The sequence below is a fragment of the Bos indicus genome, chromosome 16, assembly GCF_029378745.1.
Source record: "Bos indicus isolate NIAB-ARS_2022 breed Sahiwal x Tharparkar chromosome 16, NIAB-ARS_B.indTharparkar_mat_pri_1.0, whole genome shotgun sequence".
Taxonomy (NCBI): Eukaryota; Metazoa; Chordata; class Mammalia; order Artiodactyla; family Bovidae; genus Bos; species Bos indicus.
The window spans coordinates 74450748-74468425 of NC_091775.1; the positions used below are offsets into that span (position 1 = coordinate 74450748).

Genomic DNA, 17678 nt, shown 5'->3' on the forward strand with positions numbered 1-17678 from the left:
AAAATGGTCAGTAAAGACTCTTTGGGGAGGTTATTTTAGGGACAGTGTCTTGTCCTTGGCTCAGAGCCACGGGCTTGAAATTGCGCAAGACCTGGCAACTCGGCTGAGTCCCTTCCACTCTGACTCCCTCACCTTTCACTTCCATTTCCAACCGAGTGTCTGACATTGCAGTGATTGGCTCACTCTCAGGCACCCTTCCAACCTGCTCCCAGGACCCCAGGGCCTTGACAAATCAATACTGAGGAACAGACCGTTCATAGACATTTTGCTTTTGTCCCTCATGGCTTCTGGCCAAGCAGAGCCACTAGTTGCTGGAACCAGCAGCATGGGCTGGGAAGAGAAATGCCCTGCAGCCCACATAGCACACACCCAGTACTGTACTCTACAAGTTTTTTTTTTTTTACTTTATCATTTTTTGTTGGAGTATACTTTGCTTTGCAATGTTGTATTAGTTTCTGCTGTACAACAAAGTGAATCAGCTATGTGTATACATATATCCCTTCCCTCTGGAACCTCTCTCTCCCCACATAACCCCTATACTTTACAAGTTTGAATCCATGCAAGGAACTTCCTTCAAGCGCAAGTACTAGCTGGACTTAGTATGGGGTTCTGGGGTCAATCAGACTTGGGTTCCTTCAAGTCTGACTCCTCTTTCCAGGGTCTGATCTTGGACAAGTGACTTAACTTCTCCAGTCTCCATTTGCTCATCTGTAAAAGGAGGGCGATGCTCACACTAGGGCCCTATGATGGGCTTGGCGGTCTGGTGCGAATGAAGCAGGTGATTGAGTCGTTATTTACTCTTCAGGTCTTTGCCTCCTGCTCCATGTCAGCAATTCTCTTGGTCCTGTATCCTGGCCCAGGACATTCGTGTTCCCTAGGTGGGAGTGGCGGCAATAAGGACCAGGATCTTTGCTGATACTTTGCTGAAGTATCAGCCATATGTCTGATACTATGTCAAGTATAGCTATAAAAAAAAGCAGAGCACAAAATCCTCCTTGTCTTCAAGCAGCTTATCGTCAAGCAGAGGACCCCAGACATTAAATAAGTTATGACAGTCTACTAGGATGAGCACAGTCAGAACTGTATGCCAGGGAAACAAACAGAATGAGAAATGTATGGATCCGATTTAGGGAGGAGATGGTCAAAGAAGGCCTGAGAGTGGGTGATGTCTGAGCCGTTAGGGTGTTAAAGCAGGGTCCAGCAGGGTCCACGGCCTGTTAGGAACGTGGCTGCACACCAGGAGGTGAGCGGCAGGTGAGTGAGCGAAGCTTCATCCAGCACCCATCACTTGCATTACCGCCTACCCCATGCCCTACCAGCCCCGCCCCCATACGTGGAAAAATGGTCTCCCAGGAAACCGGCCCCTGGCGTCAGAAAGTTTGGGGACCGCTGTGTTAAAGGATACATAGTGTTCACCAGGTGATTCTGGGAGGGAAAGGAGGGGTTGAGGACTGGGGCTTCAGGATGAGAGAGGCCTGCGCAGGAAAAAGGGAGGATGCATGAGAGACATCGCACGGTCCAAGAGGAGGTCTGAGAGGTGGATGTTGGAGCATAAAGGCTGGGTTTGGGGACATGGCAGGAGAGGAGGAGGAAGTATTGGTAGGAAGCAGGAGGCCGACATCAAGCAGTTACATAAACGGTCACCGGCTTCTGCCATGCCTGGGAACGGTCACACACTCCCTTCTAGAGGCACATTCTCCTTGGCTTCCGTGGTATCAGATTCTCCTAGTTTTCCTGCTGTCCTATTATGGACACTCTTTAGTTCTTTTCTCACTTTTGCTTTTCATCTAACCTCTCAATGTCAGCATTTCTCAGGACTTAGCCCTGGAGCCACTTTTCTTATCCTGCATGCTCTCTTTAGGTAATTTAGGGTGCTCCCAAGCCTTCTATTACTGCCTCTTTGTAGATGACATACAAATCTGAGCTCTAGACCTGTGTGTCTCCCTTCCTATTCTACATTTCCACCTGGACATCTTGCAGATATCAAGCTTACCATGTCTAAAGCTAAATTCAATATTTTTACTCCATAAACTTGCATAACTTTCTTTATTAATCTGCTGCTGCTGCTAAGTTGCTTCAGTTGTGTCCGACTCTGTGCGACCCCATAGACGGCAGGCTCCCCCGTCCCTGGGATTCTCCAGGCAAGAACATTGGAGTGGGTTGCCATTTCCTTCTCCAATGCATAAAAGGGAAAAGTGGAAGTGAAGTCGCTCAGTCGTGTCCAACTCTCAGCGACCCCATGGACTGCAGCCTACCAGGCTCCTCCATCCATGGGATTTTCCAGGCAAGAGTACTGGAGTGGGGTGCCTTTGCCTTCTCTGTTCTTAATCTAGGCCTTACTATTTACTTAGCTGCTCAGGCCTAAGCCTGGGAACCATCCTTTGCTCCCCTCTCTCGGTCATCTCTCATATGCAAACACTCAGCAAGACTTGTCATTCTACCCCTTAAATATCTCTTGATTTTATTTGCTTTGTATCCTCTTTGCCACCCTCCTAGTCAAGGCCCCCATCGTCTTAGCTGGACTACTACTGTGCTCCAAGTTTATCTGTCTGCTTTGGGTCTTGATCCATTCAATCCAATCCAGTCCAATCTAATCCAGTGTGATCTTAAAAAAAAATCAAACCATGTCACACTTTTCTTTAAAACCCTTCAGTGGACCCCACATTGCCCTTTGGGTAATGGCCCAGATTCTTGGAAGTTCACCCATGATCTTGTCCTTTGTTTTTTCCCAGTTTCATTATATATATAATTTCCCTCAAGCTTCGCTCTCTCAATGCCACCCACACCGTTATGTTCTTTCACAACTTCAGGTCCTTCCTCATGTTGTTCGTGTCCCTTAGAACACTTTCTTCATGTTTCTCGCTTGACCTTGTGAACTCTTACTCACCCTTCAAGTGTCACCACCCCCCCACCTCCTCGTGGAGGCATTCCCTACTGCGCAGATGAGGCTAGTTCCCTTTGCTGCACGTGCCCACACAGTCACCTCATTGTCCCTGTCATAATTATTGTCTGTGTCCATTGCAGGACTGTATGCTCTGTGAAGGTAGGAAGTATCTCTCTTCTGCTCAGGACAGTGTTCTCAGACTAGCACAATGCATCACTCGTCAAGGTCTTTAGTCATAGCAACAGTTTTTCCAGTAGTCATGTATGGATGTGAGAGTCGGACCATAAAGAAAGCTGAGTGCTGAAGAACTGATGCTTTTGAACTGTGGTGTTGGAGAAGACTCTTGAGAGTCTCTTGGACTGCAAGGAGATCCAACCAGTCCATCCTAAAGGAGATCAGTCCTGAATATTCATTGGAAAGACTGATGCTGAAGCTGAAACTCCAATACTTTGGCCACCTGATGGGAAAAACTGACTCATTGGAAAAGACCCTGATGCTGGGAAAGACTGAAGGCGGGGGTAGAAGGGGATGACAGAGAATAAGATGGTTGGATGGTGTCACCGACTCAATGGACATGAGTTTGAGTAAATTCTGGGAGTTGGTGATGGACAGGGAAGCCTGGCGTGCTGTAGTCCATGGGGTTGTAAAGAATCAGACATGACCAAGCAATTGAACTGAACTGAACTGATCAGTTTGTCTTAGATTGAATGGGTTATCTTATAGGAAGTGGGAACCATTGATGAATTTTAGGCAGCAAAATAGTTCTGGCACATAATATTGAGCAGAGGTTTGTGTGCTTTACAATAGGTTATTGTTGGTTATTCATTTTAAATATAGCAGTGTGTACGTGATCTTCCCAAATCCCTAACTATCCCTGACAATTGTGTTTATTTTCTAAGTCTGACACAGCCACTTTTAAGAAAGGGAGATTATCCAGATAGACCTAAACTAGCAGGTGAGCCCTTCAAAGGAATTGGGCTCTTCCTGAAGAAGAAATTCAAAGTGTGAAACTAATTCAAAGTGAGGGAAAATCTCCTTTGTTAACTTTGAAGATGAAGGAGGCAATGTGGCAAGGAATGTGGGTGATCGTGGCTCCCAGCCAACAGCCAGAGAGAAAATGGGATGTGTGTCCTGCAACCATAAGGAACTGAATTATCCTGCAGGTACATCAGCTTGAAAGAAGACCCTGAGCTCTAGATGAGAATGTAGCCACCTGAATATTAGCCTTGGGAGTCTCCGAGCTGCTGTGCTCAGACTTCTGAGTTACGTAAGTGGGAGCTTATAATTGAATATTATTTTAAGCTACTAAGTCTGTGAATTTGCTATGCAGCAATAGGGAGCTAATGCAAGGAGCATGCTAGGCGCTCCCGCTGGGACGACGGGAGAAAACCCAATGAAAACTTGATGAGGATTGTGAAAGAGTCCCCAGGATAAGGAGAATCTGGCTTCGATTATATGGCCCACCATCATAAGCACTTTCTGAAGACATCTTGTACTTCCTTGCCTTTCTCTGTTTCTGTCATGTTTACCCAGAAAGATTTAACCATGGTTGGAGTCAGCTATCTGCTCTGTATCTATTTGCACCCAGTAAACTGGAGACGTTTGTCCAATTAGGGTGTTTATTTTCGATAAATTTGAGATCACAAATTGAAAATGAGCAGTTAGCTATAAGTTAATGTTTTCCTAGTCATTTTTCTTATTCTCTAAAAAGACTTTCCCAGACTTTCTCCCCTCTTCTCAAACAGGCTATTATCCTCTTCTTTCCTCAGGCCTCACACCCTGGAAGGAATGAATAGGAGGAATCAGAGAGGAGCTGCTTCATTTTCCAACCACGAAATCTATCTGCGTCAACACATACGTTCTCCACCTTCTGTCACAGTACCAGGGAGGAGGCATCCTCAGTTCTTCCTATAGAGAGCTGCCCCTTCACTTCATCCTGGCTCACCTATTTAAGGTCTTGGGAATCTAGGAGTAACTTAGGTTGCTTTGGGCTGCAAGTGAGAATCTAATCCAAAACAGTTTAACAGTAAGAAAGCGCTTTAGTTTCACAAGACAGGGTTTCCAGGTTTAATTCAGAAGTGTGCATGCATGCATGCTAAATCGCTACAGTTGTGTCCGACTCTTTGTGACTCTATGGACCATAGCTCGATAGGCTCTTCTGTCCATAGGGATTCTCCAGGCTCTAGTACTGAGTGGCTTGCCATGCCCTCCTCCCGGGGATCTTCCCAACACAGGGATAGAACCTGCATCTCTTATCTCTCTTACATTGGCAGGCAGGTTCTTAACCACTAGTGCCACCCGGGAAGCCCTCAGTGGTGTAACATTATGAAAAAAACAAAACAAAACACGGTTCTTTCCCGTGTTCCATCTTCAGCATGGAGATTGCCACAGTCTGGCTCACAAGGTATTTTTAAGATAGCTTCCTCTGTTTTAGGCATCGTATTCACTATGACAACCCCTGGTGAAAGGACAGAGGCTCTTTGTTTTCTTTTATCACCAAAGAAACCTTTCCTAGAATCTTCCTAGAGACTTACTCTCATTGGCCAGAACTGAACTAAATGCCCATCCCTAAAACTGCATTAAATGATGATCTCCTGTATTGCAGGCGGATTCTTTACCAGCTGGGCCACACAAGAGAAGCCCAAGAATACTGCAGTGAGTGGCCTTATCACTTCTCTAGCGGATCTTCCTGATCCCAGGAATCGAACCAGCGTCTCCTGCATTGCAGGGGGATTCTTTACCAATTGAGCTATCAGGGAAACAAAAGCTACTTATGCAGGAAAGGATTACCGTCATGACCTTAGATTAGTGGTTCTCAAAGATTCTTCCTGGAGCAAGAACAGTGTTACCTGAGAACTCATGAGAAAAGTAGGTTTTTGTTGTTGCTGTTTTGGAGCCCTACTCCAAACCTACTGAATCAGAAACTCTGGATGCTGGAGTAGCTATTTGTGTTTTTAAAAGCCCTGTGGGTCATTCTGACCCATGCTAAAGCTTGAGACCCACTGGCTAAGGCTAATCTTTGAACTGGGGAAAGGACAACAGCCCTGGGGACTTGAAAAGCCCTGGGGATCTTTAAGCAAGTAGGAAGGAGGCTAGGGATTTTGGATAGGAAGTCAACTTCCTGCCAGAGCCTTCCTCTTTCCTGAATAATCATTTTCTCCTTTATTATGGCATCCCATCAACATACAAACATACTCTAATATCTGTGTCTTAAAAAACCTAGTCCATGACCCCAAATCACTGTCCAGCTGCTACCAGCATTCTTTGCCCCTCTTCATAACTGGAACTGTTTACTAACAGTTGTCTACAATCACTGTATTTCTTCATCGACCATTCATTCTTTGACCCACTTCCAAATGGCTCCCATTAGCACCATCCCAACAAAATCTAATGGGAAGCTTACTAAATGAACTGAATTTTGTCCAACAGATAGAACCATTTCTTCCTTCTAGAAACATTTTCTCTCTGCTTCAGGGTCACTGTGCTCTCTTGTTTTTATCATGCTGTGTTAGTTGCTTCTTCCTAGCTCTTCTTCGTTACATCTTTCTCCTCTATCAGCCAGTGGTTCTCAGTCTTGAATACCCATTAGAGTAACTGGATAGCTTCTAAAATTTCTGAAGACCAGATTGCATTCTAGGCCAGTTAAATCAGAAATCCCTCCAAGTAGGACCCAGGCATTAGTAATATTTAAAGCTGATTCCAGTGTTCAGCGAAAATTGAGGATCACTGCCCTTGAGATTGGGGTACCATAGGGTTCTATCATAACCTGCTTCTCCACCTGTATTATCTCCGTAGGTCTGGGGTTTTCAGCTCTGACTCTACTTTAGAATCATCCTGGCAGCTTTTAGAAATTACCATTGCCTGGAAGTTCCCCCAGATGAACTGATTCCTAATTCCTGGGGTGATTCCAATGTGTAGCCAGAATTATGAACCACTTCAAAGAGGATTTCCTGTAATTCCATGGATTGAGGCGTGGTGCTTTCCTATAGGAATTTCTGTAGTGATGGAAATGTTCTAAATCTGCGCTGGATTTAAATGTTCTAAATCCAACATGGTAGCCACTAGCTTCATGTGGCTGTTGAGCACTTGAAATGTGGCTAAAGTGTCTGATGAACTGAATGTTTAATTTTATTCAATTTTAATTAACCTAAGTTTAAATTAAATAGCCTTGTAAGTGTGGCTAATGTCTACCATGTTGGATGGAACACTATATGCTGATTCTGAAATCTGAGCTCCAGGGTGACACATTAAGCTGTCCTGGTACCTCTTCTTGGGTATCGAATATAGTGTTTTTAACTTAATAAACACGTAAAAATGGAACTTTCTCATTGTCTTTTTCAAAATGTACTCCTCTCCTAGTCTTCCCAATCTTGGTAAAATTTTAACCACATCCTTCCCAACTTTTAAAGTCCCAAACATGGAAACCAGCTTTTTGGTTTTGTTTTGTTCTTTTTTAATTTAAATTTATGTATTTTAATTAGAGGCTAATTACTTTACAATATTGTATTGGTTTCGCCATACATCAACATGAATCCACCACAGGTATGCACGTGTTCCCTTCTTTGCCTCATCTCTTTCAGCCAGTTTTCAGCAAGCCTTGTTTGCTTCCAGATATGTAACTTGGCTCTGTCTTTTCACCTCTAGCACCTGCCACCTGAGCTAAGCTGCCTTTATTGCTCACAAAGAGTAGTCAAAGCTAGAGTCATTGCATCCTTAATACATGCTTTCTAAGACTGTTGTATGTATTACCTCGTTAATCCTACAAACAACCCTACAAAGTGGGTAAACTATTGTCCCCACTTTTGAGATGGGTAAACTGAGGAACAGAAAGCTTAAGTAGTGTGCTTTGGATCACACAGCTAGTCAGAGGCAGAAATGGGATTCAAAACCAGATTGTCTGACTCGAGGGTCTGTATTTTTCACCTTCACTTTTCTTTTTCTCTAATTGGTTACAAGGCCCCATGTCAGTGGTCTTAATCCTGGCTACAACTTGGAATCACCTGAGGAACTTTCAAAAATACCAACTTCACGACCCCCCAGCCCATGTGTGTTACTCAGTCGTGTCCGACTCTTTGTGACTCCATGGACTGTAGCCTGCCAGGTTCCTCTCTCCATGGGATTCTCCAGGCTAGAATACTGGAGTGGGTTGCTTCTCCAGGAGGTCTTCCTGACCCAAGGATCAAACTTGGATCTCCTGTATTACAACAGATTCTTTACCATCTGAAGCACCAGGGAAGCCCCCACCCCCTAGGCCTGGGGGCATCAGAAATTTAAAAAAAAAAATAGGGAATTCTCCTAATTTAAACACATAACCCAGTGTTTAGAAACCACCCCCTGTCTGAGACATGCCCCTGTCCACATGTCCCACTGGTTTTAGCTCCCACCTCAGTCATACAGTTCTCTTCCCTTCTTCCTACCTCCAGAAGACGCCACACTCTTTCCAGCCACAGAAATTTTGGACTTCTCTTTCTTCTGCCTGAGACACACTTTTCTGTTATCCCCTAGGGCTGAGTAAGACTTCAGAGGTTCTAATCCCTGAAAATATTGAGGGCTCTAATCTGCCCTTGTAAATAAAAATAAAAACAGTATTAAACTTTAAAACATATGTAGGGGAGACAGAACTCTAATTCTGCCCGAGGTGCCTGTTGTTGTGTCTTTTAAAATAGGTACTCGGGGCTGGTGCACTGGGATGACCTAGAGGGATGCTATGGGGAGGGAGGTGGGAGGGGGGTTCGGGATGGGGAACACGTGTACACCCGTGGTGGATTCATGTCGACGTATGGCAAAACCACTACAATATTGTAAAGTAATTAGCCTCCAATTAAAATAAATAAATTTATATTAAAATAAAAAATATATATATATTAGATTTAAAATTTTTCAAAATAAATGTTGTTGCCTCTACTTTGCCGGCACCTTAGATACGTGTTTAAAAAAAAAAAGGAACTCCATCCCACAGCTAACTGGGTCTAGGTGGCTGTGTTTGTCTCAGTCCATTCATTCACTGGGGCCCACCAGTGCAGGGCTGGCACAAGCTTTGAGGGGGGCATTGAGTCCTGCCTTGCAAAGTCCAGCCCTGTATCTCTCAGGCTTATCCCGAGGGTCACCTCCTCGGAGAGAATTCTCTTACCTATCCTTTCCAAAGTGATACTTCCAACACTCCGAGACTCCCATCTATCATATCACCCTGGTTTAAAAAAATTTTTAATACAAAGCACTAAAGCTTCAATTGTCGAAGTTTACTTCTTTATCATGTGTCTCCTCCGGAAGGGAAGGGTCTATCTTGTTTGCTGGTTTTTTTTTTTTTTTTTTTGGCCTAGCCTAGTGCAATGCCCAGTATAAAATTCATGTTCAGTAATTATTTGTTTTTTTTTTTAAATAACTGTACTTATTTATTATTTATTTTCGGCGTTTCTCTGGTTGTGACGCACAGCCTTCTCGTTGTGGTGGCTTCTCTTGTTGCAGAGCCTGGGCTCCAAGGTGTGTGGGCTTCAGCAGTTGGGGCCCATGAGCTCAGTAGTGGCAACTCCCAGGCTCGGTAGTTGTGGCACACGGACTTAGTTGCTCTGAGGCACGAGGGATCTTCCCCATCGAGGGATCGAACTCGTATTGCCTGCATTGGCAGGTGGATCCTTTCCCACTGAGCCACCAGAGAAGCCCCAGTAATTATTTCTGAAATGAAAGAATGAATGAATGCAGGCTGGTGTATGGGAAGTCATAGTGAGTAGTTTCATCGCAAAGCTGATGGGTCATATTGGGTTCTTACCATGTAAATGGCTGTCTTCAGGGGGTGAGATGGGAGAAGTGAGTTCACAAAGAGAGGAGACTCCCGGCTGGTTAAAAGGAGGAAAGAACCTGGTACCAGCAACCCGGGGAAGACATAGAGCTAAGGAGAGAGGTGGCAGCGGGAACCGGCCGTAATGTTGGATGGATTCTGGGGACAGTGAAAGCTGAATGTTTCTTTTTAGGTTGTAATTTCCCTATGTCATCTTCATATTTTCAGTAAAACCTCTCAAACTCAGCAGCTGTGTCTTTTGTCTTTAGGAGAATGGAGAAAGGACCACACATTCTTGTTTGGGGCCAAAACAGGCTGGAGCGATCAGGGGCGGCATGAAGAAATTGTAAAAAGGAAGCTAAGCGTGCTTGAGAATAAGCAGCGACTAGAGAGAATTTGCATCATCTGTTAGCATCTCCCTAGAATTCTCAGAATTAGGGTTGTTTGCATAATAGAGGAAAGAGTGACTCGGATAGCGAAAGAAGATGAGATCCCTCTGGCTGCATGATTAATGAGTTGTTTGGCAATGATGTACTTAATGTCTGTGTCCCAAGAGACAGTAGTCGCCCTCTGGACAGGGATGCATCTGATTTATTTACTACGGGGTCCCTGGATGCCTGGCATTGGGTGGGTACTTAGTAAATGTTTATTTTGTGAATGAATGGCTCAATATGTCTTTGTGTTTCTTGGTCAAAAGTCAGAAGGGTTTGCTGAGACGTGAGGAGAAACTGGAAGAAAAGCTCAGAGTCTGAGGATGAGGACCAGGCAGAAGCTGTGGGCGGAGGGGGTGTCAGTGAGCAGGCTGCTGTGCCGGGAGGATTCAGACCCAAGCTCAGGCCCTGAGGATAACTGGTGAGGGGGACCGGGTCCTGTTAGAGACCCAGGCAGAAAGGCCAGAAGAGCAGCTGTCAGGATACACAGAGGGATGTAAACGAGAGATGTCGCCCGCAATGCTCGTGCCAGCCCTGGGACATTGCTCGTCCCCAGTGAATGAATGGACTTAGACAAACTCATACACCTAGACTCAGTTAGCTATGGGATGGAGTTCCTTTTTTTTTTTTTTTTAAGTTGCCAGTGTTTTAAAAAAAGATTTTAAAACCGTGGACCATTTTTTAATTCTTCATTGAATTTGTTACAGTATTGCTTCTGTTTTATGTTTTAGGATTTTTTTTTTTAGCTTCAAGGCATATGGGATCTTAGCCCCCCAACCAGGGATCAAACCCGCACGCCCCTGCACTGGTGAAGTCTTAACGACTGGTCACCAGGGAAGCCCCTGGCCTGCACGCCCCTGTGCTGGCAAAGTCTTAACCACTGATAACCAGGGAAACCCCTGGGGTAGGGCTCTTAATGGACCAGGCTTGACGCTCATCGGCCAAGGGTTGAGATAGGCCTGAAACTCCTGGCGGAAGGACAGGCAGGGGCTGACAGACCTCCTGCTACGCGTGTCCCTTGGCTCTGGAAGTGACCAAGAACCCTTGAATCGTGTTTAGTTCTTACTTCCCAAGACCTTCTCTCCCTTTGTGCTCTCCCCTCCCTTGGACCCATATTTACCCAGTTCATTACCTCTCAGGCTTCTTAAAGCTTGGATGTCTTGAGGACCCGGATCCATGGCTCAACTCCAGAAATGTTTCAATGCCAAATACTGAATCTACTTCCAATTTGACTCCTGGCCATTCTGTCCCCAGCCATGGTGGACTGGGCAGGAAGCACAGCCGTGGAAGTCTGCTGATCAGTGGATCAACTCCTCGTGAATTTTCTCACGTCCTAATTCTTAAGGGGATAAAAATGGTGTTTCTTTTTCTGGATGATTTTCTATCTATGTTGTCTTGAGAGGGAGTTATAGGATGATATTCACGACATCATATTCGTCAAACACGCTTTGGCAGGTTTTTCCTTGCATCAAGGATTCACACTAGCACATCATGCTGAGTTGCCTCAGTCATGTCCGACTCTTTGTGAGCCTATGGACTGTAGCCCACCAGGCTCCTCTGTCCGTGAGATTCTCTAGGCAAGAAGACTGGAATGGGTTGCCATGCCTTCCTCCAGGGGATCTTCCCAACCCAGGGATCAAACCTCTTATGTCTCCTGCATTTCTTTACCTAGTGCCACCTGGGAAGCCCCACTAAGACATCAGGATACATTTGTTGAGCCTTTAACTATGTGTAGACAATGGGTGCGCGTAACTCAGCAGATAAAAAGAGTGGCCAAGGTTTGCCCTTCTCCTTAAGGAGTTTGCAACCCAGATTTGGGAGCAAATCACAAAGTAACTAAATCTTGAATAGCCCTAAGTATGTAAATATGAGAAAGAAGGGATTTACAAGACAGATTAGAACTGGTTGTTAATTGAATTGTATCTGTAAAGTCTACTACTGGAGTTTGGGAAGAATTTACAGAAAATAGCAGAGAAGCCATCACCTATCCAGAATCTAATCTGAATCTTGGATTTAGAATTTGGCCAAGTACACAAGAGGTGGGAAGGGCAATATAGACAGTCAGAGCCAGATGAAAAGAGCCTAAGAGTGGTCAAGGGAATGAAATGGCTGGATCAGAGCACTTGTGTAAAGCAAGGCTGTGTGAATTAGGGCCAAAAATGCAGCTTTTTTTCCAGCAGGACTCTGGGAGCCTGACTGTGGACTCTGTCTGGACTTTAACCTGGAGATGGTGGAGCGTGTATAGGTCAAAGTGCTTACCAAATCCAACTTCGCAAATGGAGCGCTAAGCCAAAACTCACAAAACAAAATGCAGTAGGAAAAAGTGCAAAGGCCTGTATGTGCTTCTGTATGTGTGCACCTGTGTATGTGTTTGTGTGTACATGCATGTCAAGAATAGCACAAATTCAAGACGACACCGAACGTGGATGGTTTTAATGATATTCGACTTGAAAAAGATGGAGGCGTTGATGCATCTATAAACTCATTATGAATCCTTGATGTTTGTCTGGGAAAAGCCTCCTGCACATCAGGACGCAGCAGTAGAAGCAGAGTCATAGTCTTTTCTTCCCCCAACTCCTCAAAGAGGACCATTTTGCTGAAGTGAGCCCATATCCAAATAGCTTCCCGAGCCCTTTCCTGTGGGAGAGTTTTATTCTCACATGCTATTTCCTCCTGGGTTTTTCTTGGATGTAGGGCCAACTTTGCTTTCTCAGATCACTGTGCATTTTCATGCAGAGATGGCTGAACCACTTGAGATGATGTCTTCAGAAGCTGTCAGGGAGAAAAAGTATCAGTGTGCAACCAGGTGACTGAGCATTTTTCTGTAACTGAAGGGTGTCCTGGGAAGTGAAACTCAGGGCTAAAGCGAGGAGAGTCCTGATGGACTAGGATGGTTGGTTAACAGCATATCAGAATCTTCTTGAAGATTTGCCCTCATCCCCAATGGGTTTTCCCTTAGAGTCTGGAGTGATGTTAATGTCTCAAAGATATTTACCCTCTGGGTACCACTTGTAGAGATGTCACTGCCTGTGCTTAAGGTTTTTCTATGAGGCCATCTTGTGATGCTTTGTTGCTGTTCAGCTGCTCAGTCGTGTCCGACTCTGCGACCCCATGGACCGCAGCACGCCAGGCCTCCCTGACCATCACCATCCCCCAGAGCTTGCTCAAACTCATGTCCATTGAGTCGGTGATGCCATCCAACCATCTCATCCTCTGTCGTCCCCTTCTCCTCCTGCCTTCAATCTTTCCCAGCATCAGGGTCTTTTCCAATGAGTCAGCTCTTCGCATCAGGTGGACAAAGTATTGGAGCTTCAGCTTCAGCATCAGTCCTTCCAATGAATATTCAGGACTGATTTCCTTTAGGATGGATGGTTGGATCTCCTTGCTATCCAAGGGACTCTCAAGAGTCTTCTCCAACACCACAGTTCAAGAGCATAAATTCTCCAGCACTCAGCCTTCTTCATGGTCCAACTCTCACATTCATACGTGACTGGTTTTGCAAATCTAAAACATTCACTATGGCCATTTTCCCTACCAGTTTCCTTGAGGAGTCACAGTCTATAAATTATTCTGTCACGAAAATTCTATTTTTTTTTTTTTATGAAAAGCAAATTCTGTCAGTTTGGGGAGGCCAAACATTGAGTGGGAAGAGCAGGGATTTGGGGAACTTAAGGATCCGCTGTTGGATTCTGGTTTCACCACATACTGGTTGTGGTGGACAATACTATGTGGTCACTAAGTCCTATTTCCTTTTCCTCCTGTGGACATGCAGAAAGATCTCTTTGGAGCCCTGTGAGTAGTTCTGCCCAGTAGGTCCTAAGCACATGACTGTGAAGCCTGGGGTAACTGGAGAGAGTTCCTCGGTGCCATGTAACCTTGTCGCCGAGGCTGTTAGGACCACGGTCCTGGCTGCTGCAGATACGAGATGGCAGCTGTCCCTGGGGAACTGTGTGGAGCAGAGGCCCCCTCCTCTCGCCGTCGTCTTGCATTGCACTCAGCGCAAGCAGCAAATAAACGTTTGTCGGTTGTGTTAAGCTGCTGAGATTTTGCAGTTAGTTTATTACTGCAGTGACCTCATGGACTGTAGCCTGCCAGGCTCCTCTGTCCATGGGATTCTCCAGGCAAGAATACTGGAGTGGGTAGCCATTCCCTTCTTCCAGGGATCTTCCTGACCCAGGGATCGAACCTGGGTCTCCTGTATTACAGGCAGATTCTTCACTGTCTGGGCCACCAGGGAAGCCCATATTGGCTAAAACACTAGTTCTGTGTCTTCATCACTTCAGGCTGCTGTAACAAAATACCACAGATAGGTGGCTTAAGCAACATGGTATTTATTTTCACAGCTCTGGAGGCTAGAAGTCCAAGATCAAGGTGCCAGCAGAGTGGGTTCCTGGTGAGAACTGGCTTCCTAGCTTGCAGAAGACTGCCTTCTGGCTGTGTTCTCACTTGATGGAGACAGACCCTGGTGTCTCTTCCTCTTCTTCTAAGGGCACTAATCCTGCTATGAGGATTCCACCTTCATGACCTGATGTAAACCTAATTATTTCCCAACATCCCCGCCTCCTGATACCATCACATTGGAGTTAGAGTTTTAACATATGAATTTCTGGGGATACATATTTAGTCAACTGCATTTGGAAACCTTGAACAAGCTACCAAATAATGCTGAAGCTATAAAAAAGGGAATAATAATAAATCCTTCAAACAGCCACCCTAAAAGTCTGCTGTGATGCTTGAATGAGCTATTGTAGATGTGATGTTGAGTGATGCCTTACTTTCTCACACATTTACTAAGGAACTGCGTTAAGTGCTTTCTTGAAATAGATCTAACAACCTCAAGAAGCAACACTTCCTAAGAAGGGGAAACCACGTGTTATGAAATATACAAAGATGTAGAAAACTTGTAGATCACTGGGGCAGTCTGTGGGTTTAGTGGACAAGGTTCAGGGCAAAGGAGGGAGCAAAGAGAGGAAAGATGAATCACTTGTAGGTGGACAAAATCTCTCTCCTTCTGAAACATTTTACTTTTTATTTTTTACTGATTGTTCTAGTAAAATAGCCTTATTGTGGAAGATGAGAGCATCAGAGGAACTGTAAAGAGATGAAAAATGTTAACATTTTGGATATTCTCTCCCTGTCCTCTGGGTATTTTTCCTTTTTCTTTTTTAAAATTGAATTATAGTTGATTTACAATATTGTGTCACACACACACACACATATATATGTACACACATATTCTTTTTTTGACTCTTTTCCATGATAGTTTATCACAACATACTGAATCTAGTCCCCTTCACTGTATAGTAAATGCTTGTTATTTTTCTGTTTTATATATAGGAGTGTGCATCTGTTAATCCCATATTCTCAAATGATCCCTTTCCCCTCCTTCCCCTGTGGTAACTGTAAATTTGTTTTCTATGTCTGGATCTGTTTCCATTTTGTAAACAAGTTCCTTTGTACTATTTTTTAGATTCCACGTATGAGTATTATCATGTAATATTTTTCTTTCTCTGTCTGACTGACCTTATTTGGTATGATAATCTCTAAGTGCATTCATGCTGCTGCAAGAATTTCATTCCTTTTTTATAGCTGAGTAATATCCCATTGTACATATGGACTTCTCGGGCTGCTCAATGGTAAAGAAACTGCCGGTCAGTGCAGGAGCCACAGGGACCACAGATTCGATCCCTGGGTCTAGAAGATCCTCTGGAGAAGGAAGTGGCAACCCATTCCAGTATTCTTGCTGGGAAATCCCATGGATAGAAGAGCCTGGTGGGCTGCAGTCCCTGAGGTCACAAAAGCGTCGGACACGGCTTAGCCTAAGCAACAGCAGCAGAAAGCAGAGGCTCCAGAGGGAAAAAGTGCCTTTTCTCTGTCACCCTCAGACTTGCTGGGCAATTGCTCCGAGGTAAGGAACAAGCTGCGGTCCAGACCAGCTTTGACTCCTCTCTTTATCAGGTGTTGGACTCTGGTTTTATTAACTCTTGGAGGCCATAAAACAATGTCGGTTATGCTCCAGCTTGCTCTTCTGCCCTCTGTTTGTAAACACCCCACCCCGTGTCTTTCCCTGTCTAGGAAGGCCAGAAGTGTCACCTTGCTCTCAAGGAACTTAGCTCATCTGGCCCCCTGAGTGCCTCTCTTCCTTTCGGGTCCAGATCATTGCTCTTCGAGAATTTTACTTCGCCCCAAGGAACAGAGTGGAATGGGGGACCCGAGGCCTCCCAGTTGGCCCACTGTCTGGTAAGAGAGCTGTCAGACATCTGGATGGAATGGGGTTTGCTTTTGTTACAAGCAGCTGTGAAGACTGCTGCTCATACCCCAACGCCTGTGTGTGTGACGCACACGTGGGGACAGACTTTGATAGAGCACACGGCCAGCCAGGTACTTTGCTGGGAGTCCTGTATGCAGCGTTCCCTTTGATCTTTACAAGGATCCGTGAGGTGGACTGTTATTTGTCCCATTGGATGCAAGTAGCCTTGGCTGTGCAGAGTCACACAGCTGGTGAGTGAAGAACCAAGACTTTCCAACTTTTCTTTCACTTCCAACTCTAGGCTTTTAAGTGCTATCCTAAGCCACCAGCCCTGAAAGCAGGGCATCCTAAAGCTGGAGGGGGCTTCGAGCATGCTAAGTCGCTTTACTCGTGTCCGACTCTTTGCAACCCTATAGTCTGTAGCCTGCTAGGCTCCTCTGTCCATGGGGTTCTCCAGGCAAGAATACTGGAGTGGATTGCCATGCCTTCCTTTAGGGGATCTTCCCGATCTAGGGATCGAACCAGTGTCTCCTGAGGCTCCTGCGTTCGCAGGCAGATCCTTTACTGCTGAACCACTGGGGAAGCCTGGAGGGGGCTTCGAGGGAGCTTTAAAAACATTGTCAATGTCCCTGCCCCTCTGCCCACCCATTAAATCTCTGGCTGGGGCCTGACCTAAGTATATGATTTTGTAAGTTCTGCAAGTAATTCTGAGGGCAGCCTGGATTGAGAACCGGTAAAATCCAACATGTCTATTTACAAAGGATGAAACTGAGGCCCAGAGCAGGGTTCTCCCAAGTCTGTGCTTTTGTTGAGAAGCAGAAGTGGCATTAGGTCCGGGAGCTGTTCAAGTCCATCCAGAGACCCTATGTGGCCACAAGCACTGAAGGGAAGTGCTGACTCCACACCTTCAGGTGCGGTTGATTCCAGACAAGAAGCCAGACACACCTGTGCCCACTCCCCCTCCAACTGCAAGAGGCTCATTTGTCCGTACTCAACCCTCAGACGCCAGTCTGAACAGTAGGAACCTGAGTTTCTCTTCCTGGTGGCCCTTTTAGGGATGACGTTTGGAATTTTAAAGTCCCCTCTGCTAGCGCAGGGAGCCGATTTCCCGAGGCTGGTTTCCCCTGCCCTCTGACTCTGGTCCCTCTTGGCCATGCCCAGTGGGTCCCGACCTCACCTGTGGCTGCATTTCCCGCATCAGGTATAGCCTCTCTCCTCTCAGCCACGTGGCCAGCTCCACATGGCAAATTTGTGGCCAAAGTGCACAGAGGTTGGACTTAGGTTCTGAGAACCTAGTTCGAGGAGGGCAATGACTGGACCGTAGAGGGAGGGGCGGTG

At 45.5% G+C, this 17678-nt stretch overlaps 1 protein-coding gene and 1 long non-coding RNA gene across 3 annotated transcripts in view; one reads left to right on the plus strand and one right to left on the minus strand.

Moving 5' to 3' along the window:
• Window positions 1-8749: 8749 nt before the first annotated feature.
• Window positions 8750-17594, minus strand: LOC109570806 (uncharacterized). The gene is made up of 3 exons (XR_011560949.1): window positions 17518-17594; window positions 11223-14377; window positions 8750-9556 (listed from the first exon to the last, which is right to left on the minus strand). It is a non-coding gene; the product is annotated as an uncharacterized lncRNA (long non-coding RNA).
• The window catches only part of LAMB3 (laminin subunit beta 3), a 50320-nt gene continuing 48342 nt past the window's right edge, over window positions 15701-17678 (plus strand). The window contains exons 1-2 of one of the 2 annotated variants that reach the window (XM_070768661.1): window positions 15701-15998; window positions 16166-16330. The gene's annotated coding sequence lies outside the window, so the exon portion shown is untranslated. The remainder of the gene's footprint in view (window positions 15999-16165; window positions 16331-17678) is intronic. The other variant, XM_019976742.2, reaches the window with a different exon arrangement.